This window comes from Centruroides vittatus, unplaced genomic scaffold, assembly GCF_030686945.1.
Source record: "Centruroides vittatus isolate TY-2023 unplaced genomic scaffold, ASM3068694v2 contig_5, whole genome shotgun sequence".
Classification (NCBI taxonomy): Eukaryota; Metazoa; Arthropoda; class Arachnida; order Scorpiones; family Buthidae; genus Centruroides; species Centruroides vittatus.
The window spans coordinates 1,410,306-1,436,069 of record NW_027122286.1 but is presented as its reverse complement, the minus strand read 5'-3'; the positions used below and the strand labels follow the sequence as shown (position 1 = coordinate 1,436,069).

Here is a 25,764-nt window from a genome sequence, read left to right as displayed (position 1 = left end):
AGATGGAAGCTCCTGCTGGACTAAATATGCTTTTATAATAGTCATAAAATTATTGTAATTATGATAATTTATTTTATCATAAAATTATGATGATTATCATTCACCATTTTTGCACACAATAAGTCTTAACTTATTCTACTCTGAACACTCTTTAGCTCTGTCCTTCTGTTACATTTCTTACTTAGCATTCTGCGTTACTGAATTTAGTCCTGTTTAACAGATATGCGGTTCTGGCTACATAGGAAGGAACTTGCTGTGCCATTTGTAGTTTCAATGATATGGAAGGAATCAAGTACAGTAGAGCGTCGATAAGTGGAACGTCGGTAAGTGGAATGGCCGGAAAGTGGAACGATTTTCAGTCGGACTGTGTCGTGCTGAATCGAATGTTTTTGATACTAAATTTACTTCTAAAGTATAATTTTCATGTTTTTTATATTCTTTAATATATTTATTTTGTTTGTACAAAATGCAGAAATAATTTTTAACGATACGATAGCCTCGATGGTTATTATAAAAATTTTCGTTAGGCTTAAAATCGATGAAAATTCAACAGGAAGCGATACACAACGGAGAAAAATTCGAACATCGGACAGGTTAATGTATTTTTTCGTACAAAGTCGGAAACTGGAACAAATCATTAACTGGAAGGACCCCAGTCCCCAATTGGTTCCACTTATCGACGCTCTACTGTAATTGTGTTACAAGTTCTACTTCTGCATTAACCATGTCAAAGTATGAAGCAGAAGGAATGGCTAAGAAGAAGATAACAATTAACTACCCTAATATCCCTTCTGCAATACTGCCTAAACTACATAGTGAGGAAACCATTTTTGCCCATTCCAGAACCTTCCAAATGCACAATAGTGAGTGATGTAGATGAACCAGACATGAATGAATTGGCAGACCATCATTATTTGATTGTGAATTTGTGTTAAATGTTTCTGAGGAGCAATACAGAATAACACAGGAAGAACTTGAATAATCTTATCAGGGATCTGGAATTACTCAAGAATAAAGATGAACTATTCATGCCAAATGGTTGCCAGATTATATGAAACTATATTAATGCTGTTATTAATAATCAAATATCAAGTAATTTGGCCTAGAGATAGGTGTTAGGAGTTATTTCTTTCTAAATTAATTATTAAATTTATCAAGTTCTAGAAGAAAAGCTAGAAGAAAAGAATCAGTCTGAAGCAGGGCTTGAACCCACAACTTGTGCTTGCCTTGCAGACATGTTGCTAGTTATGCTCCAGCTGATCTTTGCTTATAGAACTATTAATTTAAATATAACCATACTGGTTACTCACAATGCTGACTTGTAAATAATTAATAGGCCTAATAGTAGCATTAATATTGCCTGATATAATCTGTCAATTGTTTGGCATTAATCTAAAGATTGGTTAATTGATGATTATATTTGCAGAACTAATGGCTTGGCTTCCAGGTTGAAACAATGGAATTGCCTTGCGGAAAATATGAAAAGTCGCTTCTTTTGCTACCAACATCAATGTTTCTTGCAGTTCTATTCTAAAGAAGGTGATATCAATTTCTGTAACATTGTCAATGGTGTTACAGCCGCTTTGGGCATCATGTACAGTACACTTGCAACGAATAGCATTTGTTTACAGATTCAGTTTGAAGTTGGTGCTTTTGCATGACAACAATGTGCTGCCTTCTGTTCCATTGGCATATGTAACCCAAACTAAAGAAACCGATATAGTTATGGAACCTGTAGACTTATTCAGAACAAGAATCAGGAGTGACATGTGTTATGATTTTAAAGTTGTTGCTATATTAATGGAACTACAGTAGGGATAGACAAAAATTTTGTTGCTTTCTCTGAATGGGATAGTTGTTACAAATTAAATCATGACAAGGATTGGTCTCGTCAATCATCACTTATACCAGGCCAGAAGAATGTAGTCTGTCAGCTGCTTGTCATTCTGGATAAAGCCATCGTTCTACCACTACATATTAAATTTGGACTCATGAAACAGTTTGTAAATGCTCTCAATAGGAATGGTGATGCATTTACCTATTTGTGTCAGCAATTTTTGAGGATCACCAGAGAAAATCAAGGAGGGAATATTGATTCCCAGATCAGAAAACTTCAAAAGGATGAGGAATTTGAGAGTTGGTTGAAGGACAGTGAAGGAGATGCTTGGAAGGCTTTCAAAATTGTATCAACTAGTTTGTTAAGAAATGTCATAGCTGAAAGCTTTCATCAACTTGTGGATGAACTTCTAATGGCCTGTGAGAAAATTGGCTGCAGAATGTTCCTGAAACTATATATCTTCTATTTCCATTTAGTTGTCTCTCCCATTAACTACAGTGTACTCAGTGATGAACATGGGGAGTGTTTTCATAAGGATATCAATCATTCAGAAGCATTACAAAGATAAATGTGTCCTGCAATGTTGGCAGATTACTGCTGGATGATCAGAAGAGAGGCTCCAGAAAGGAAATACAAAAGACATGTTTGAAGCATGTAAGTGTATTTCTTTCTAATAAAAGAAAATGTTATTAGACTCTGTGTTCTTTACTTTTTCCATAACTTCCAACAAGAATCATTCTCTCAATTTTCAATGCCTTTTTTTGTTCATTTGAAAATTAAATAAGATTAGTTAATCATGTTTCTGTTGAACAGTGTAATTAACAAATTTTAAGTGTATATTGCTTGTTTAAACATGTTTTTTTAAAAATATTTATAATTGTTTTATCTAAATAATTAACAGTTTTTTTTTAATGTAAAACTTTACAATAATATAAACTGCTGGTTAATGTTACCCTTGGTGGCAAGATGGTGGCCGGGGAAATTTAATTTTCATTAGAAGTGTGAAGATTATATCAACAAAAGTATAATCAAATATAATTACAGTAGAGTGTCGTTTATCCGAATCAATTGGGGACTGAGGTTGTTCGGATAACTTATTTTTTGGATAACCGATTATGTACGAAAAAATTAATTAACCTATCCCATGTTGAAATTTTTCTTCATTGCATATCACTTTGCGTTGAATTTTTGTAGATTTTAAGCCTAACAAAAATTTTTATATTAGTAATTGTGGCTATTATATTGTTAAAAATTATTTCTTTATTTTGTACAAACAAAATAAATATATTGAAAAATATAAAAATGAAAAAAATTATATTTAGAAGTTAATCTAGTATCAAAAACGTTCGATTTAGCATGACACAGTCTGACTGGAAAGCTTTCTATTAACCGACGTTTCCATTGATCGGCTTTCGGATAAACAACACTCTACTGTATTATGATAAACTTCATAATCTACATTCAAACTACAATAGAGTTCCAGAAACTCAACTCTTGATAACTCAACATTTTGTAAAACTCATTGTGTCATTCAAAAACAAAATACACACAAGCAATTATTTTATTATGACATTGTCACAATGCTGGGATGCAATTTTTAATTTATTTAATTTAAAATATATGTTCTCCATCTCAAATTAGTACTGTCTTGCCTCTTTTCCTGTTAGCAATAGAGTCATGCTGGTCATCTATCTAATTCCTTTCAGGGAGAAATTTTTGAATTGAAATAACATGAATTCTGGTGTAAACTGGAAGTTCATACATAATTAATTGGGGCCTCCTGCATCTAAGCTCTCCATATCTGATCTCAATTTTTATCTATGTAACTCTGTTCTCGAGATTAAGGAAGGATAGACAGATAGATGACAGTGGGAATTTGTGTGTCTACAATTTTTTTAAATTGCAGCCCGACTAGCTTTATTATTCTATACAATTAAAAATTACAATCTTTTTCTCTTTTGTAAACACACTTGTATCACAGAATGATACATGTCTGTTGTGAATGATACAGTTTACAACAGATATTGCTGACCTCTGGTTGAATATTTTATTCAATTATAAATAGAAATTTTGTGTTTTAGGAACAACTAATAATAATCATGCTGTTTTGTGTTTTAAGTCAATAAAATATTGTTAGTTGAATTATTGATAGGAATAAAATACATTTTAAGATCATACAAAGAAATAAGAGAGAAGGTCTTGATACATACAGAAATTTGAGATAAAAGAATTTAGGATTAATTCATGACACAATAAAAAAAATTTCTTGTGTGTTCTCAAAGGCAAAGAGAATAAACAGTAGATTCATTTATTTATTGACTATAAATTTTCCAGTTATGAATTTTTGAGTTATAAATGTGAATTTTGTTTGATAAAATTATTTCAATAGGAAGGTTAAAAAATATGATACTTTCTTGTCAAATGCAGGTACTGAAATTCATAAGTTTTTACATAACATTTTTCTTCTTCATGCCTGAAATTTTTGTGTGTTGGCATTTGATGTGTGCCTTTCTTACAAACACACTTCATTGAACTTTTATAAGAAAATTTTGATTTACACTATTGTAAGGATTTTGTAATTGTGAGGAATATTGTTTCTTTACAGTTAAGAATTTTCAGGGTGTCCAATGAACCTGGAAATGCCAGGGAATTTATCAGATCAGGAAAGTTTTAGAAATTTCAGGGGATTTGATATTAAACCTGGAAAAGGAAAAACAAAATTATTATTGTAGAGTGTATAATGAATTGCATAATGGGAAAGTGATTTCAATGTGCACATCGTTGCATCTCATGATATGCACAATGATCTATCTAAGCTTATATCATAAATACTGATTAAATTTAAGTATAAAAATTACTATATTTACTCCAATGTTTTAAGAAAGTACAAAATTTAAATTATGTGGCTTTTAATTGTTTTATGAAAAAGATATAGCTTTTCCAATCATAAATAGCTTATTTTTAAGTGTCATCTTGTGAGATTCACTGAAAAGCAGTTGGCAACTGTAGCTAGCAGTCAGTTTTCTTTGAAAATGAGGTTGTATAGGAGGTCTGTTTACAACATTGTTTCAAAGCTCTTACTTAGTAAATGGTATGTAGAATCCATTTACATGCTTGCAATTTACAATAATTGCAGGGTTTGAAACTGGTTTTATTTCAACTAAAAGTCACTTCTTTTGTTTGTCATTATCATTGCAAAATGCCACTAAGTTTCTTTTGGAAAGATGTTACTGTGTTTATTACATTTTAATGTGCACTCTTTTCAACTTTTTGCAAAACTGAGAAATGAAGTGTGCATTAGATCCAAAGTATAAATGAGGAGCTCAGAAGCAAAATATTTTAAGTGTTATCAGTATCATTTTTCACTATCGTAGCATGTTAAACCAATTAACTGTAATTTGAACCAATTTCACTATGGTTAATTGATTTTATCTTGTTTGAGTGTCACCCATCTATTGAAATTTTGTTGATTTTAATAGGGAAATCTATGTAAATTTACATGGTATAATATAAAATTTTTAATTTACATTTATTAGACAATAAAGATAGATTTCATAACAACAAATAATTTTTTTCAATGAAAATAGTAGTTTGATCAATAATACATGTTCATATAATTTATACGTAATATCTGGACTAAATAAATTTCATTTAATGCAGAGATGTTTTTTGGTGAATGCATTCTTGTTCATGTTTCATGCATTCATGTTTTCATTTATTTTAATAACAATATGAAATTAATGGTCACTTCTTGGTCATTAATTTCTTGCATTTGGTACTTTTTAACTATTTCTTAATAAAAGTCTATTCTGATCCTGTGATTGTAAATTGCAGGTAGTAAATTTAAACCTTCTGTGAGTTCCATTACTGATGTGGATCTGAGCAAAGCAGAAAATCTCTGCACAATACATATACTAGATCTTGGATATGCCTCCAAAGATTGGAAAATTAGAAAAGTTAGAATGAAGGTAGTAACTGACAGAGTGATATTAGAATTTTAAAAAGACTGTGCAAACTGCTTACGAGTCGTAACCACCAAATTGACGGAAAAGTTGTACTGAAATACACCAAATTGACCAAGGGAAAGAAACTCTTGTGACCAATAACTGGATAAATGGTTCTATAGCTGATAAAATTGATAAGCAATATAGACGTTTTGACATCCTCAGGAATTAGTGATATAGTTAAACACTACTCCAGACAACAATGACATGTTTGATTCTTCCTGGCTTAGTCTGCCATATCAATGTGGTGAAACTAGACTTACACTTTATGTTAATGTACAGTAATAAATAATTAACACATCAGTGTTGAGGCATTACAAACAGTGATTTGTAAAAATTCACATGTACTTGCAAGTACTTCCAACAGCTTACAGCTGTCATCTTCAGGCAAAAATCGAATACTATAAATTTCGAGCAATGGACTATTTAAATTACATAAAGCACGTAGATGGAATTCAGAATAATTATGATATTTGTAGTTTTGCTAGGAGACTTCGTTCCATTTGTATTTAAAGGCACTTGGGGATGAGTCCGTTTTTACAACACTTTAACAAAAACCAAAGTTGAGCTTTTTGCTTCAGCCACAATGTTCTGGTATTCAACAATATAAAGGAATTCAGAATAATATCATAATTGTTCTGAATTCCATCTACATGCTTTATGTAATTTAAATAGTCCATTGAAAAGCTAGTTGTTTAAAATTTATAGTATTGGGATTTTCGCCTGAAGATGACAGCTGTAAGCTGTTGAAAGTACTTGCGAGTACATGTGAATTTTTACAAATCACTGTTTGTAATGACTCAACACCAATGTGTTAATCATTTATCAATGTGGTAAACTAAAAGAATTTGAAATATTTGTGAAGATGATTTTAATAATGTCTCATAGTAAAGCTCATATAGAATCTGGATTTTTCCATCAACAAAGGATGCTTAATTGAAAACTAAAAAGAAGAGACCTTTGTAGCTTACTGGAAAATACATGATATAGTCATGTCTGCAAGTGGATTGGGAAAATTGGATATATCAAAGCAGTTGATCCATGCAACTTGAAATGCAGCTCAGAGAGTCAAGGAATCTGTGGTTGCTTGTAAACAAGAAGAAATAAGACAAGGAAAAGAGTGGAGTGAGAAGTAGATCGCTACAGAAATGGTGAAAGAGCTAAAGAAAAAGAAAAGATGATGATTCTTGCAGGAACTGAGAGATTGGGAACATTAATGGGCAATTGCAAGAACTGCAAAAAAGGCATTATTTTATTCTATAATTAATAGAGAGTCTGATTATTTTTTATTTTGTGATATTTATTCACTGTGAATTGAATAATTTGGAAAATATGTATTTGGTTTACATTATGAGGTTTACAACATCAATTTGAATTTCTATATTTTTAACATTCTTGAAACCGTGTTAATATTTTTACCTTTGTTCAAACATAATACAGTAGACCCCCCCTATAACATGGAACGTATCTACCGTGTTATAGGGGGGGTCTACTGTATAGTGCAATCATTCAACCACTTGGCATTTTTCATCATTAACTTTTATTCAGTTGATATGCATATACGTTATTTGTACATGTTTCAGGCTTAATAACGCCCCTCTTCAGTCAACTAAAATTAATAAAATGTAGACAAATCATAAAATATTATATACTTATATAAGACGACGTAAATATTAACTACACGTACTTCAAAATCACCTTTTTTTAAAAAATCTACTTTAGACATTTGTGACCAGTGTATAATTTACAGAAATAATCATCTTCACTTATCTAATAAACAGATATTTATCAGTATTCACGTTACTGGATTTAATTCTTAAACATATTTTTTTAACATACTGTCGCATGTTGTTCCTTAAATGTTAGTATTATTCACACACTCAAAGGAAAGATGCACTGCCAATACCTGACTTTGTATCAATGTTCTTGATTCTTCTTTTCTTTTCAGAAGTAATAAGGCTTGGAGATAATAAAAGTTCTTGACAATGGGTTAAATGCTTATAGTAGTTTCCATATTATTAAGACTACATACCTGGTTATTCTTGATTTTCTTGATAAGAAAAACAAGAATAATTAGGATATGTCTTTACAGAAATTCAAAGTAAAGAAAGGACATGAACATTTACAGACTACAAATGAACAAATAGAACAAACTCAGAAGTATGCAGTGAACAAACATGAAAGATCAACAAAAAAATTTGATTACCCAACTATGAAAGAGATAAGAGTGGAAAAAGTCCCTTATCCTAAATAAAACACAAGTCGAAATTCCAGAGAAAATCAAAGAGATACTATGTAAAGGGCTTGATTATAATGGCTGAAATAAATGGGAAGTACTAGACATAATACCGAATTTAGATAGAATTTGCAATGACCTTCCAGAATCTGTCATGAAAATGAATATTAGCAATAAAATTAAAAAATATGTAACCAGAGAAAAAGGAAAAGTAATCATTAGAGACAAAAACTACTTTCAATATAAAAACCAAGTTAAAATATTACATAATTTTTTAAATCATAACGAATTAGAAATTATAAAAGCAGACAAGTCAAATCAGATTGTAATAGTTACCCAAGAATGGGTAAAAATGAAAAAACAAGAAATAATAAATAACGTAAAATTTTGAGAATTACCAATAAATCCTACTGAAGTTATATATTTAGAGTTGAAAAAAAAAAAAAGAAATTATACCAACAACTGCTGTAAATGATCCGCTAAATTTAGCCGATCATTTACGGCAGTTGTTGGTGTATTTGCTTATGATATCGGGTTTCGTTTGATATATGTTTGTAAGGTTTTTGGTCCCTTGTATAAAATCTAACATAGTTTTCTAAGCAAATAATTTTTTAATGTTTATGATATTCTCTTCCAAATAGGAGTTCACTTCTCAAAGTAAAATGTAGGATGATTATGCTTGTGTCGTATTCTATGTTTCTTTTATATGATTAGATTTTCCCTAGTTGTATTTCTGAAGTAATGCAAATGCTTTAGGCTTTAAAGATTTTCCTTACTTTATAGTATTCATTTATATATATAGTTAATTAATGTATATGTACTTTTTTCACTTTGTTCTTTATATGTAGTACAAATGAGTTAAAGATTTTTAATTGCTGTAAGTGTCTTGTTCTTTTTAAACTCAATTGTGAATCTATTTTGAAATTTTGGATAAACATAGTCTGTTGAATTTGTTATTTTTGTGTTTTGTTTGGCTTAGAAAATCATGTCATTTGGCAATGTTATGTTTAAAGGAAAAGACTAGTTTTTTTATATGGTTTTAATTACTTAAGGAAAAAACATACAAACTTAAATATTACTTTTATTCAGTTATTACATAATCGTTTATTTAAATCATGCTTTTTTTATTTTTTGTTATTGTTAGCTAAATATATGACCGTTTTCTGTGAGCTTAAATGTAAAGCTAAATTATCATGCTGGTGTTATATAAATCATTTTCTTCATATTTAATTAATGTAGCTTTATAATGTGAGTTGTTCTTGTTCATTGTAAAAAATTCTGACAATCTAACAAGGACAGTTTATTTTTATAGAAAAATAGATAATTTTGTAGTATAAATGCAAAATACAGTCGATTCCACATAAGTTATCATAGGTATAACTTGACACTGTTGGTTAGGTAGTCAGTTTTCTGTGGTCCCAGCCAACTTACATAGGCATTAATGTTAAAAAACTCTGGTTTATTTGATACCGTTTAACTCGTCACCACTGGATAAATCGACATATCTTTGCTGTCCCACACTTGTTTAGACGTCTGATAAGTCAATTTCCCTCCTGAAAAAAATGAATTCACACAGCACTGTGTGATGTGAACTCATTTTTTTCAGGAGGGGAGTCGACTTATTTATTAATATACAGTATAAATATTAATAAAAATGCCTTAGCATTTTGTATTTTTATATATAAAATAATAACAGATAAACAAAAAGAAAATATACAATCTATATCGACATCACAGCAGATCCGATTTTGCATTTTCTAACGTCAAGCGTTATTTGTAGCATGTGTTTCACATTTCTGTTAGAAATGAGTGTCCGAAAGCTAACAACACTTACGCTGAAGGAAAAATACAAACTTGTGTCTCAATTTGAATGTAAGAAAACTCCACAAGCCGTATTTGCAAAACAAAAAACCCTTCCAAAAACAACATTGGTGGGAATCCTGAAGAATAAAGAGGAAATTAATAAACTTTTTCTTGGATTTTTGTTGCAGCTGCCTCGAAAACTCCGCAGAAAGTCACCGTCCAAAGATGTCAAAGCAAAGATGTCAAAGATGCTCTTGTACGTTTGCTAAAGCAAATTTGTTCATTGAATCTTTCTGTTTTGGGACCAAAAACAGAAAGATTTGATGAACTGAAACAAAAGGTGATGGAAATTGCTAGGGTACTTGGAACAGAAACCAATGTTAATGCCAGTGATGGATGGTCAGAGGTACATTGCACTACTGTATTTTCCTAATTGTAGTTTTCTGGTATTTTTCAACTTCGCTTTAGTTGTCATATTAGATAACTCAACACACTTCCATTTCCCCTTGGGGTGTCGACTTATGTGGACTTGACTGTATTTAAAAGGAAATAATTTGCTTACAAAAATCTTGAAATGGACTAAAATCTGTACTGAATGCTGTTTTGTATTTTTAGAGGGAAGAGAAAGTATAACATATGAATATAAATAAGATTGTTATGTTTTCTTTATTTAAATATGAATTCATTGCCTTTAGATTATTAGTTAAGATTTTAATTTTTAACTTCAAAAGAAGGAAAGAATTTCTAACTTTAAAAGAAGGAAAAATATGATCATGTTCTATATAGTAAAATGGCAAAACCTTTCTTCAATTTATAACTTCTAGTTTATAACAATGTAGTTTAATTTATATCTTAAATTATTATTTTATTATCTTTCTTTTGCATAAGTTTGGAATTTTTCTGTTATAAAGAATATATAAATATATTTTAGTGGTAAAAGATTTATTTGAACATCTTGAAAGTGACCTAGAAGAATTAACAGACAGGCTTTAGAGTATGCCAAGATCAAATATTTACATTAAGGCAATTGCAGAGAAAGCATGAGAATATAACAAGAAACTATACTTGGGATTTGTTCATCTGAGAAGGCATTTGTTAGAGTGCCTAGAGGATTACTTTTTGAAGTTCTTAAGAAATATGGCATCAAGGATACTCTACTCAGGAATCCAACCCTTGTATAGGAACTGCAAATTAGCTGTAAAGATAGAAAGACAAATAGGTGACTGGTTCCAAGTAAAAGTAGGGTTGAGGCAAGGATGTACAGTACATTGTTCCCGTTATTATTTATAATTTTCATGGATAATTTAATAAAAGAATCAAAACTATTGACAAACTTCAGTTTGGGAAATATAAAAATTGGTTCTTTATTCTATGCGGATGACATTGTCCTACTAAGAAATAAACCCGAAGACCTCCAGCAATCTTTAAATAATTTAGAGGAAAGTTGCAGGAATTTCAGTATGTTAATCAGCTATGAGAAAACAAAGGTTATGGCTATTAGTAAAGAGAAAAAGACTTTAACTGTTATGCTTAGAACATCTCAATAAGTTTCTTATACTTGGGAACAATCTGTAGCAAAGACAGAAAGTTAGATTTGGAAATCAGCAATAGATTAAACAAGGCAGGTTAGACAGGGAGCCAATTGATCAAATATATTTGGAATAAGAAAGAAATAAGTTATAAGACCATACTAGCTGTGTACAATGCAGTTTTTAAACCTATATTGACATGATTCTAAGAGTTGGGTGAGAAATGAGGGAATTGACCAAAAATTAGAAGCAGCAGAAATGAAAGTTTTAGAAAAAAATAGTGCTGTTAATAGATGGATATGGCGGCAAATCATATTAAAAATGAAGACATAAGAAAAAATCTTAAGATAACAAATATTCAGTTGAGAGTAAGCAAGGCTAATCTGAGGTGGTTTAGCCATTTGGAAAGAATGGGAGAAGATCGATTGGCCAAAGAGGTATCAAAGCTAAAATCGATGAGAAAAAACCAAAGGGACAGCCTTAGATGAAGGTGGATAGATAGTGTTAAACAGGCTTTGGAGGAAAGGAATTTAACTTTAATCCAGGCTAAAAACTTGTCTATTGATAGGAGAGTTTGGAAAAAAGTAGTGGATGGTAGTATAAAAGTTTGATTTTTTCACTATGTTGACCTGTACACCCTCTGGGTATCCGCAGGAATGGATGATGATGATGATTTTTATTTTCTTACTGTATAATTATATCTTTTGTCTAAAGGTTTCCTTTCTTAATTTATTTCCAATGAAATTTTTATTAATGGATTTCTTACACTATTTTTGATTTCACTTGATGTTTCACACAATTATACCAATATATTCTAACCTATTGCATGATATCATTTATAAGTTGGCTGGAGTGCAAATGTGGAAGCTTGGAAATCCATTTTGTTTTTTTGTTTTTATAGTATTTGTTTATCCTTAGTTTTATTTAATATTTTCCCTACTTTTCAAAGGATTTTGTTAAAACTAAATAGCAGTATCTAGAAAATCTGTCCTGTTCTTGTGTTCTGTTTTTCTGTTTTGGTTCTTCTAAGTTCATAAAATTACTTCTTTGCAGTTGATGGTTATCCATTATCATCAGTAACTTTATTTAGTTCCTGATCTAATTTATTCCAAGATAAACATAAAAGCTTTTAGTAACTAGAGAGAAACTTATAGTATATTGGATCCAGAAGATAGAGTAAGCAATGGTTTAGAAAATCTTTGCTATAGTTTTTCATATTATTTCATCTCTTGTATTGTTTTATGCAGAATTAGCAAGTAGAAAATACTATATTTTTTTCTGCAGGAATGCAGAATATGCCATTTCCTTTTTTCTGAAGTAATATCAGAATTAAGCATACTATATGATTATCAATTTTTAAAAATTACTCAACTATCTTTGTTTTTTAATTTATGGATATGTGTGGAACTCTTATTTCTAATATCTTAAGATGTGGGTACAATATCTTGGTTTCCTTTTTATGCATTACTGAGTTAATAGCTAATTTTGCTTAATTCAAGAATTATTGTTTATTTATATTGTCAAATATGAATTCTGAATATGAGTTATTTTCCAATCATTTATGTAGCTTTTGACTTAATCTGACTTCGAGGAACAATACGAGTTTAAATGGAGGAATCAATGATGAAAAAACCTCAGTCTTTTCATTTAAACTCGTATCGTTCTTCGAAGTCGGATTAAGTCAAAGTAGTTTTTACTTGTTTTAAAACTGAGAATAATCTTTGTTTTTAGTATTTTATTAAGTATACCAATCCCATTGTTTTAATTATTAAATTTATGTAGATTTTGTATAAATTATATTAATTATTGTTGGGCTGCAATTTTCAAATTGCAGAACTATACATTCCCATTGTTTGTCCTTTGTTAATCTTGTATGGAGTGAGATGGATGAAAATTGAAACTTGACATGGAAAGCTTAGGGGTTAGATCAGTGTTACTCAACCTTTTTTTTTTCTCGGGCCACATACATATGATAGCTATTATACGCGGGCCGTAACATAATGATTATAATAAAAAACTTGTATAATTTCTCACTCACCCCTAGAAATTTAGTGTGACTGTTGATATTGCAAACATTTTTTCACAATTTCATTTAAATTAGGCTTGTAACTGCTGCATGCTACTCATAAAACAGCATCCAGGTGTGAATCAGTAAGCTGATTTCTATATATATGTTCTTTGCATATTTCATTTTTGAGTATGACGTTTCACGCAGATACGTCGATGCGAACAACGTAAAATTTGAGCACATTTTTTTACAGAAAGGATAAAAGGAACTTTGCAGTGTGGGTGAAGTGACTGAATCTATTTTTTGCTGTAAAAATTTCATAATTTATATTTTGACTGCATTATTTATGAGTCATGTCCGGGCCACTCACAAAAGCTCAGTGGGCCGCAGGTTGAGTATCGTGGGGTTAGATGCTCTGATTAACTACATATATTCAGACCAAAGTTTGCATAATTTTGATTAAAAACTTTTTACCATACTATATAGTGATAAATTTGGTATATACAGTCAAACCTGTTTTTATGCGGGGGGATAGGGACCGTATTAAAAAAACGCATTAAAAAAAATCTCACGAAACTTCACGAATGGCTGTAAATAATAGTTTTCGCGACACAATTAAAAAATATTTTTTTTATGCGGTCAACAGGGACCGCATAAAAAAAGTCTCACATAGAAAATAACTCAAAACCGTACGAAATAGAATTTATTGACAACAGATGTCAGCACTTGACTGCATCGTCTGGTCTATCGTCTGTTTTACATATTTTTGTCCAGGTGGTGTTTTGTTGACTTAAAAAGTAAATAATTTCATTTTTCGCATATTCATGCAATAATATTACTATAATAAGTGCATTTATGCTATAATAAGTTTATTTAGCTATAATAAGTCAACATAAGACATGACGAATCGCACGAGACTAGTCGCCAACTATACCGCACAAATTAAAAATTTGCATTAAAAAATCGCACAAATAAAAATCGCACATAAAAAGAGCGCATAAAAACAGGTTTGACTGTAATTGATTCCTTTTGATAAACTGAGATCCAGTAGTATATCATTTAACCCTCTATAGTGTACAATATTCACATAATACATTTCTGTAATGCAAATCATATGAAAAATAATGTCATCATAGTAAAAAAGTAATCATAGTTTTAGATTGTGTCAAAAAGTTATATTTATTATTTACATTAAAATTTGATTAAAAATGCAGGCTAGCATTGTGACAATGTCACAATAAATAATTTTGATTTTTTAAAAATTAATTCTGCTTTTATAATTGGGCAAATTGTACTATGTTCTATAAATTTGATGCAGTTTGAATTCTTGAGCATAGAAATGGTTTTTATTTCTTTTGAATCTGTCACTTTTATAATTTCATTTAAATATCTTGATTATATTCTTTATTTTTATACTAGAAATTTCCTGTCAAGCATGATGGAATACTTTTTATGAGAGAGTAGAGATTGAAGAATTGAGAAGAGTAGATATTTCAAGAAAAGTTGCTAATATTTCTACAAATTAAGTAGTTTCTACTACCTGTTGTAATGTAGAGTTGTTTGTTTTGTTATGTATGGCAATGCAACACTTTGGGCAATCTGCCTAGTGGGGATGTGTTTTGGGAGGTCTTTTAAGGGTAACTGGTTTCTATTTAGGTATTAAAGATGTGGAGAAAACCTGGAAAACTCCACATGACCAGCCTATCCTGGCAAGGTGTAACCCATGACCGAACTACCAATGTTTAGGGTACAAAACTGCTTGGCCACTGGTGTGCCTGGAATATAAAGAGCAACAAAACAAAATTTTATCTGGAGTGGACAAAAGTAGTAAGAGTTATAGAGAATTCACTTATGCACAGATGATTGCCTTTATATTAAAAGAAATATTAAAATTTTTATAAAATTTATTTATACTTTACATTCTGAGTAAACTCTATTGTCTTTTAAAAGGTTTTCCTGCTGTCTTCCTTTAGTAATAGACACCTTAATATTGTTTTGGTTTCTTGAACAGGATAAAGCAACATAGAATTGACCAATTTTACTCTTACACTTCCCCTAGGCATTTGTTTTTCTTTTTGACAAAATAGCAAATCTTTTACTATTCTTATAAAATAGACAATTTAAAATGTATAGAAGTCCACTAACCGTCTGTATATTTATACAGTAAGACCCTGCTTAACGCTGAGTCAATATAACACGGTCTGCTTGAAGCCTAAAAAATGCTCAGAATTTATTCTGATTCAAATTAATGCGGCATTTCATTGATTCCCACATAATATGATTATTCCCAAACATGAACCAATCAGCAAAAGGTGGCAATTTGTCATAGTGCTGTAAATCTATGTTTGTTTTGTGCAATTTTGGAAAAACTGTAACATCACAGATGCCATAGGAAATATCGACTTTGCTTGGCAAGAATTAACTGATAAATGCAGGAATGGAGTGTGGAAGAAGTTATGGCTGAAGGTATTCAAGAATTCTCAACGAGAAGAGCATATTGCTGTATCGTTGGGTTGACCAAATTATCAACCTAATTGATACAGTAGGACTAGAGGATGTAGATGAGAAGGATATTGAAGAGTTACTGCAGGTTATTACTGGTGAGAGCCTTACCAATCGTCATTGGAAAGGTTCTCACCAACGACAATTTTCAAGAACTGACAGAACAAGGAATTTGTGTAAAACTGAAAAATAGTGATTCTGAAAACGAGAACCCAAAGAATTTGCTACAGATTTCCTTAGTAAAAGTTTGGTAGTGATAATCAAAATCATCAATCAAATTGTAGTGAATGATTCAGATTTTGAAAGAAGTGCAAAAGCAAGACAAAGTGTTTTGAATGTGATTTGTTGCTACCGACATTTGTTTAAGAAAAGAAAAGAAAAATCATCAAATGACACTAGACAATTTAATCTTAAAAAAAATCAAGAATTTCAGAAAAGCCAGGACTTTCATCACAAAAAATAAACTTTACATTGCTGTGTGCATATGTTTGTGTTATTTAACATATATTATTATGCAAAAATTTATATAAAAATAACTTAAAATTATAGTAAAATTTGCTTATTTTTGGTTGCATGTTTCCCTTTCCCTATTTACTCTGTTAAAATGACCTTGTTTAATGCCGTTTTGCTTAGCGCTTTGACGTCTAGGAACACATTTCCAGTGTTAAGTGGGGTCTTACTGTACTCATAAATCAAAAATGTTAAGACAACTTCCAGATGATAATTCTATATCCTGGTAAATTGCCTTTTAACATTTTTTTGTCAAATAGATAATGTTAATATCTGCATTTCCTTTAATCCCTTTTCTGTATATGTTCTTAAATTATCAGTAAAATTAAATTTTCATATTAATTATTAAAGTTTTGTAAAAATGGTTATTTTTATCTATCTCTAATGTCAAATTCATTTTTTTTTATTTGAACAAAAATAGTCTGGTAAAATTTGAGAGATTGTTATTGACTTGTGAATTTACTTGAAAATAGAGTTAAATTAATAAATGAAGATAAGAGAATTAATTCTTAGGTATATATTTTTGTAAATTTCAATTTGACAAAAAATGTTATACATTCAGATAGAATTGTCTGATTACTGCAAAAATTGGCATAGCTATATAAAAAGAATTACAGAGGCTTACTGTGTTGACAATTTTCAGTGTACCTTTTTGGAGAGAAGCAAGGACTACTGTGGACTGGCAGTGTATTATCTTTAGGACAAATCTTAATTCAGTTTGGGAACAGATACCACTGTGTTAGTGTGTGGAGGATCACTAATGAGAGCTTCAATCATACATTTACTGTTGAGTGTCCCCACTCAACATGCTATCCTATATGAATCAGTCAGTCCGTCACCCATGGATTTGCCAGGCCCACAATGGGGATGCTGGGTGATGAGATTCGTGGCTCAACATAAATGAATGGACCATCCTCTAAAAAATTCTTAGGGTTTTATTGACCTGTCTGGATTTGATTCTGGGTCCCCAGAGTGGTAGCCTGCCATCTTTGACTGCTTGGCCATCTAGCCCAGTGGTTCCCAACCGGTGTTCTGTAAGCATCTCCCAAGTGTTCTGCAGATTTAGTCGCAAATCGGAAAGTGTACAGTCATATTTGAGCCGCCGAATATTAAAAAATTAAAATCATAAAATTTTCATAAACTTAAATATATATGTACGACTCGTACTTATCGAGTGTACTACTGTTTCGAATAAGATAAAGGCAATGGTAAAAACTGAATGAAGTATGTAAACAACATCAGGCACAAGTTTCCCATTAAAGTTATTTAGGTATATTTTTTCCTGTCTTAGAATTGGCGTTAATAATATGAGTAGAGATTTTGAATTATAACTGCTCAATTCTAATAAAATAACTGATGACAAGCTTATATATTTCATATTAACTTAAGTAAGTGTTCCGCTAAAGAAAATTGCTCACAAAAGTATTCCGCATCCTAGAAAAGGTTGGGAACCACTGATCTAGCCTAAGGGTTTCATTTACTGTTGTATGTAGAGTCGAGTAGTTTTGGGAAGTATCGTACAAAGAATAGGATGTTTGTTGTTGCCAGATAGAGGTTAGTTATGTTCTGACATTACTGTAAGAAAATGTTTTTTTTTTTTTTGATTGTTTTTATAATCATTTTTAACTTTTTCCTCCAATTTACTTTGATTACGAGAAACTGATAAAAGAATTTGGATAATGGCAATATTTAATATTTTTCATTACTGGTAATAAATTACCAGTTTTCACACCCTAGTTTTTACTTTTAAAATAGAATTTTTTTTTTTAAATAACAGATTGAAGATTGAGTATTTATTTAAAAAATTACATAGCTTGTCTATGTAATTTAGAGTTTTTTCTACCTGGTTTAGATCATAATGTACACATTGTGTTTTTTATATATATTGTTTTTTTTCCCTCACTTATTGCACGATCTTCCATTTAATATGTAAAAAATTCAACATGCACATTTCTAAAATTTGTCTTGATCCAAAAATGGAATGTTATAAAACAGTTTTAGAATAATGGGCAGCTTTGTTTTTAAAATATAAAAAACATACACCTGAAGAAGGTTTATGAAGACCAAAAACATTTGATTAGTAAATATTTACTGCATAGTTAATGGTTGTGTGTTTGTTGTTAATGCTAGTGCAAGTATCGAAAGGAGAAAAGGATAAAAGTAACAAACAAGATATATGCTAATAATTAATATAAACTCTATAATAGTGTGGTTGAGATTACTGAATTATCTGTTTATTCTCTAAACAATTTTAACATACATGTAGCCTAGTAAATATAAGAACTGGAAACATTATTAATGAAAAAAGAAAAAATTAACAAGACAAATTTTTTTTTTTATATGTAAACAGTTTAATTATAAGTAATATCATAAAAATTTTGTAAAATATCCCTTAGAATAATTTATAAATATAATTGTAACTTTTATATACTTTAAGTAAATTATTATTACTTTATTAATTTTATTACTTTAATTAATTGTTTGTTTCAACGATTTGAAAATACTTTAAATGTTTTGTGAGATTAATACTTTAGGAAGGACTCAAGGTGGTGACAGCCACTCTCCTAGAGGAGTAAACCTTGATTAAAAATCCCAACCTGCAGGTTGGAGGTTGAGACATGGGACCAGCTCCCCCATTCTCGGAAAAGAACTCAAAAGCTGAAAAGCCCAACAGAAATAAGCCGGCTGGATATTCATGACGACGACAAAGGCTATGGAAAAGGACAATGATTATAGGAACATGGAATGTGCAAAATATTAATAATAAAAAGGGACTAATTATCTCGGAATTAAACAGAATACAACAGGATATTATTGTATTAACAGAAACCAAAAAGAAGGGGACAGGGAGTGGTTATAGAGGATAACTATCTACATTTTTACAGTGGAGTACCAAAAGATATTAGATCAAAAAGAGGAGTTTCTGTTCTGATATTGACGAAATATAAGAAAAATGTTACATCTTGGAAAGCAATAAATGAAAATATGATTAAAATTAATTTAACTCTATTTGGTAGAAATATTAAATTTTGGGAATATATGCTTTAAGTGACAGTGAAAATAAATTAGATAAAGATGAATTTTTTGAGAAATTAAATACTATAATAAATAATATTGGCAACAATAGAGAAATTATAATGGCAGGGGATTTTAATGGCTGAACTGGTAAAAAGCGTAAGAACCAAATAGTTGGACCTTTTGGAGGATATATAATAACTGATAATGGTGAAAGATTAATTGAACTATCATTAAAAATAACAAATGGGTATTTCCAATGTAAAGATATACATAAATACACTCGACATCAAGACACATTGAATTAAAAATCAATATTGGACTATTTGGACTATTGGATCATTGTGAAACAGAATACTGCACTATTGGCCCAAGTTGTCAGAGTTTTTAGAGGGATTAATTGTAGAAGTGATCATTATGTGATTAATAGTAAAATAAATTTTCCATATTTTAAAGTTGACACTAGTATCAATAATGAGTTAGAAGGGACAGAATTACAAATTTCAACATATAATCTACTCTCTTTACAAAATGAAAGTACTCAGCTATTGTACCAGAAACGACTAGATGATAAATTAGAGGAAATCTACTTTGATACAGTACAAGAACAATACAATCATATAGTGCAGAGTATACATCAAGTAGCTGAAGAAGCATTAAGAGAAGTTAAATCAGGAACATGTAAGACAAAAATGTATTGAAATAGAATGAAGAAATAGAAAGTAAAAATGAATGAAGAAATAGCAGAATTGGTGAAAAATAAGAGAAATTTATATATAAAATGGCTAAATACAAAAAATATAGAAGATAAAATAGAGTATAAGAAACTTCAGGCAGTTATTAGAAGAAAAGTATTGCAAGAAAAGAATAACAATTGGGAGAAAGTTTGTAATACCATACAATCCTATATAGGTAGAAGATGAAATACTGAAGCATGGAGAATTTTGAAAAATTTAAGAAATGATAATAAGAGAACCAATACCATTTAGTACATATCACTAAATAAATGGGAGGACTATTTTAAAAACCTTTTAACAGAAAACAGAAATGAATATATGATTTATAATACAGAGAATGAGGATGTATAAGATAATGTGAAAGAAGACTATACAGTGGAACCTTGCTTAATGAGCATAATTCGTTCCAGAGTCTTACTCGTAACGCGAAACACTCATTAAGCGAAACAATTTTTCCCATAGAAATTAATATAAAATACGATAATGCGTTCCACACCAAAAAAATGCTTAAATGTTTTATGTATAACATTTACTCAAAAAAATTGTACAATATACACTTTTAAGGAGTGTGAATCATCATCATCATCATTTCTTCTAGCGCGGAATGAACCATCCTGGAATGAGAATTCGATTTGCAGAAACATACAAAAAAAAAAAAAAAAAAATCACAGCTAATATGTTTGGTAAACACTCCAAACAATATGCAAATTCTTGGGTTATGTAAAGGCTATAATTAAATATTAGAAATTAATTAATTTTACTAGAGGTAGGCAGTTAGGTTTCCATCTCATATTAAATTTAATAATTATAAATAGTTAATTTTTAATTCAGACATTTCTAAAATTTAATTTGGAATCGGTCATTAAATTTAATGACCCAAGAATTTGGCATATCGTTCAGCTTGTTTATTATATAACGAACTATGGTTGTTGATGATTATAAGTAATATGTGTGAACACAAGTTTGGAAAAATGTGATCACAAGCGACACTAAGATGCTAGCGGAACAAGTGCTAAACACAGACTGATGGAGCATGCTGCATGCGCACAATTCGGGATTTCCCCTCCTCATCACTCGTTATGCAAAACATCGCTCATTAAGCAAGGCAAATTTTTACAATTTGTTTTGCTCGTTATGCGAAATATTCGTTGTGTGAGGTGCTCGTTAAGCGAGGTTCCACTGTATTCAGATAGATATGAAACTTTCTGAAAGTATAATTAAATCTTTAAAAAATAATAAAGCTAGTGGCATTGGTGAAATACCAGCAGAGCTAATTAAGTGTGGATTGATAGTTTATTTAGAATTTGCAAAAACTTAATGGAACAATGTATAAATGAAGATATTCCACAAGACTGGAAAGTTGGATACCTGTCACTTCATACAAAAAAGGCAAAACAAATGAGTGTAAGAATTACAGAGGTATTACTGTTACAATATACATTCAGCAGGATATATGGTAAATTATTAAAATATTACTTAGAAGAGGAATACAAAGATATGGAAAATGAGAAACAAGCAGGTTGTAGGAGTGGAAGATCCACACTTGATCATATTTTCTTGATCATATTGTGTTAGACAAATAATTGAGAAAAAAGTTGCTAGAAATCAAACTCCATATTTATTATTTACTAGCAGGTAGGCCCGGAGTTGCTCGGGCAAAAGTAACGATAGCGAAGATTAAGATTATTACGTTATACTCAACCTTACCCGTTTTCACAGAATACAAGAATTGGGTCCCCCTGTTTCCAGACTAACTAGAGAATTTTTAGATGGGTCTAAAAATATGTTTGATTTCTTGCGAAAACAAAAAAAAACTGCATCTGCATCTTTTACATCGCTTTTTTTAACAATTCCATTGTTACATAACACTTCCATTGTTACTTGACACTTCTATGAACAATGGAAGTGTTAAGCCTTAATCCTGTCCCTACCCTTCCCTCGTGGGGAGGAATTTCAAAACATCCCTTCTTAGTGTACGTTCTTGTGACGTACCCTAACTGTGTACCAAATTTCATCTTTCAACTCCTAACCATTTGGGCTCTGCACTGATTATTATTATTATCAACTCATCTCGATTATATATATAGATTGACTTAGAAAAGACATTCAATAGTATACCAATTAAAAAATTATGGCAAATATTGAATAAAACAACAATAAATAGGAAAATAATAAATAATAATAAAAAAATTATATTATAACTTTATTATTAAAATTAAAATAGCAACAAGATTATCTGAAGGATTTCTGGTTACTAAAGGTTTATGCCAAGGTTGTATTTCCCCAACATTAATTGAATTCGAGGGTTGGATTTCACGCCAATCTTTGGATAAGCAAGAGAAGAGAAAAATACAAATATAAGTATATCTTGAACAAGGTTAAAAGATCTCTTTTTCTTGCCACTATTTTACATAACCCAAAGGATTGCACCAAAGTCTGTCCCTCATTGCTGTTCTGTGGCCACATGCATTACTGTTCGCATTTGCTCTATTTTTAGACAGCATGAGCTATTTCTGCCAGTCACTCTGTGGCCAAATCTCTGGAGACCGCTATGCAATGACTGGGATGCTGTTACCATACTTGAGAAGTCCGGGATATACTCTATCCCGTTGGAAAACAACTTCTGGTATTCACACCCGTTACATAGGAGCAACAACCAGAATGTTATCTTGCCACATCTCCGATCACCAGTGTTCCATCAGGACAGGCAGGTGTGACACTGAACTAGCAAGGATGGTGTTACAACACTAACACATTCCACTGTGGGATCATGTGGTGATGCTCAGGCATTTCAATAACAGGAGCCTGTTGTATATTTGGGAGGCCCTCCTTACTGTTTTACTAAATCCATGCAACTCCCCCATGCTTGAGTTGCCTCTTGTATAAAAGATTAAAACATCATCTCTAGCTCCCACTTCTCAGCAAATTATAGTGCATGTGTATTGTCACCATGCATGTGTCATTTTAAATTCTTTATGTTTAGTTGTTCTAAGTTTAGTTTTGTTCCAAAGGACTAATGCTGTTAGTTTTAAATCGAAATCTTTGTTTGAAAAGGGATTTTAAACATTTTTATTTGCCTGACGACGACGGAAATAGATTTATTGAAAGCGCTAACAATTATAGCGACATTTATACATAGTTTAATGCCTGTATGATAATTTTCTCTTCTCTTGCATCCCCAACATTATTTAAAATTTTACATTGAAAAGGCTATGGAAATATGGAAGAGAAAATGTAGTAGTTTGGGTCTACGAGAAGAAAAGTTTGGGTACAGGAAGATGCTTAAGCATTATTAACCTGTACAATAATAATAATTAATTAATCATCAGAATTCTTCAAAGACCCAGAATGCTATTGCAAAACATTTTTCTCTTATTTTCAGGGTCAACATTAGCTACCAAATGACAACCCTCAATAATTTGTTGAGATATCTCTTCACAAACACCAGAAAATTCAGCAAAAATGTAATGTTTTAATAAGAAAAACAAATGTATTGAACAATTTTAAATTGTCATCTTCATTTTAAAATTGTTGAAAGCATTTGTTTTACTTATTAAATGTTATATTTTTGCTGGATTATCAAACAATTGGGACATTTTATCAGTAAGAGCAATGGAAGCAAGACAAAAATGTTCATAGCTGTGTTAAGTGAGAAGGGAAGGTCAACATGTAACTTAGAAAAAGTTCTCGATTTATAGATTGAGCAAGCGAATGCTTTTGGTGGTGATGTCACAGATAAGCTAAGTTCCAGGCTAAGGACTTGGGCACAAATCTCAACACTAGATTTTTACTGCAGCAATGGCTGGATATACAAGTTCAAAAAGTGTCATGAGATTGCAAAAAAGGTCATACCAGAGTATCATTTGGGAAAGCAGGTTGCCAATCTTCAGACTATCGAGGAAGATCAATGGAAATTGCAAGACATGATGAGCAAGTACAATTTGAGAGACACATACAACATGGATGAAACTTATTTTCCATCTCCTCTTGATGTGACATTATTTTCTCAAGAAGTGAAAGGATGAAAAAAAGTCTAAAGAGATGATTTATCATTGCATTTTGCATAAATGCTGATGGAAGTGACAAGAGGAAACTAATGATAATTGGAAAATCAAAGAAACTTGGTGTTTTAAGCATTTCAATTCAGAGTTTTATGTTCATTATTGCTGGAATGAAAAAGTCTGGATGACAGCATCCAAGTTCAGTGATTGGCTGACCATATTTAACAATGCAAGGAGGAATAAAAGATGGAAAAGTTTTGATCATTCTGGACAATTTGACTTGTCATACATGTGATGTTCTTACTAATGTGTATATGTACTTCTTACCTCCTAACTCTGTGTTGAAACTGCAACCACTCAATGCTGGTATAATCAGATCCTTCAAAGCACACTACAGGCATGTGCATTATAATCTAGTAATACAGACTGATGTTGGAGAGCCTGTCAACTGGAATTTGTTTCTTTTATGCCATTCAATTGATAGCAGAAGCTTGCCAGAAAGTAACTTCAGTGACAATTTTCAGTTGTTGGAATCAGTGTTGTGGAGTCGTCACTGGAGTTGGATGTTTTAGGGTGGAGTCAGTCAGTAATATTCTTTTGATTCTGGCAGCTTTGACCTCAAATCTTATTATTAGTAAAATGTAAACATAAGAAATACTTTTAAATTAATATCTAAAGAAATTTTTTATAAAATAGACACTGATAAATTTAGATACCAAAAAGCTATTCATCTATAAAAACCATTTCACTTCAAAATTTTATGCATTATGCTCTGTACTTTCAGAAAATAGTGTTTATTAATTTAATAGAATATATTCACATTGCCTAGAGAGCTGTACCCTCTATATCAGTGGTCCCCAACCCTATGCCCGTGGGCACCATAGCGCCCGCCGATCGTTTCACGTGTGCCCGCCGCTGTGCGACCACGATAAAAATAAAAATATTTCGGTTTTCAATAAAATGCTATGTAAAAGTTTTTTCGTTTTTAATGATTAACCACTCAAAAGTAGAAATGGCGTCCAACACAGATAAAAGCACAAAGCGAAATGCGACCGATCTCTTTTTCCCCTCCGCCAAATCTTCACCAACCAAATTTCCTATACCTGAAATGAAATAAACCGGTCCGTTCTGAATATCATAAAATCAAAGTACAGATCACGACTTACAGATGAACACCTTGACGATTGCTTACGAGCAGGAATATCATCATACTCTCCTAATTACGAAGCAATGGCCAATGAAATGCAATGCCAAAAATCACATTTACTTTCAGATTTATATTTTTTATAAAGAACTATAGCTGAGACCCGGCCACGCGTTGTTGTGGCTCAAAATGTATCTATTATAAATGTATAACACTTCCCCCGTGGGGGAATTTCAAAAAATCCCTTCTTAGTGTACATTCTCTTGACGTACCCTATTAAAACGCAATCAAAAACGCATCTAAAATAGTATAATAAAAGCCGAGTTCTTCACAGTAAGCCTTAATCCCGTCACTTTTCCCGCTGGGGAATATCGAAAAATCCCTTTTTAGTGTATATTCTGTTGACGTAACCTATTAAAAAGCAATTAAAAATGCAAA

General features: G+C 31.0%; 1 protein-coding gene and 1 long non-coding RNA gene across 2 annotated transcripts in view; both read left to right on the top strand.

Annotated features, from left to right (window-relative positions):
• The window catches only part of LOC136978208 (uncharacterized), a 175,635-nt gene that overhangs the window by 11,660 nt on the left and 138,211 nt on the right, over positions 1 to 25,764 (top strand). The window lies entirely within an intron of this gene.
• On the top strand, positions 748 to 2,479 carry LOC136978220 (uncharacterized). The gene is made up of 2 exons (XR_010881190.1): positions 748 to 1,321; positions 1,427 to 2,479. It is a non-coding gene; the product is annotated as an uncharacterized lncRNA (long non-coding RNA).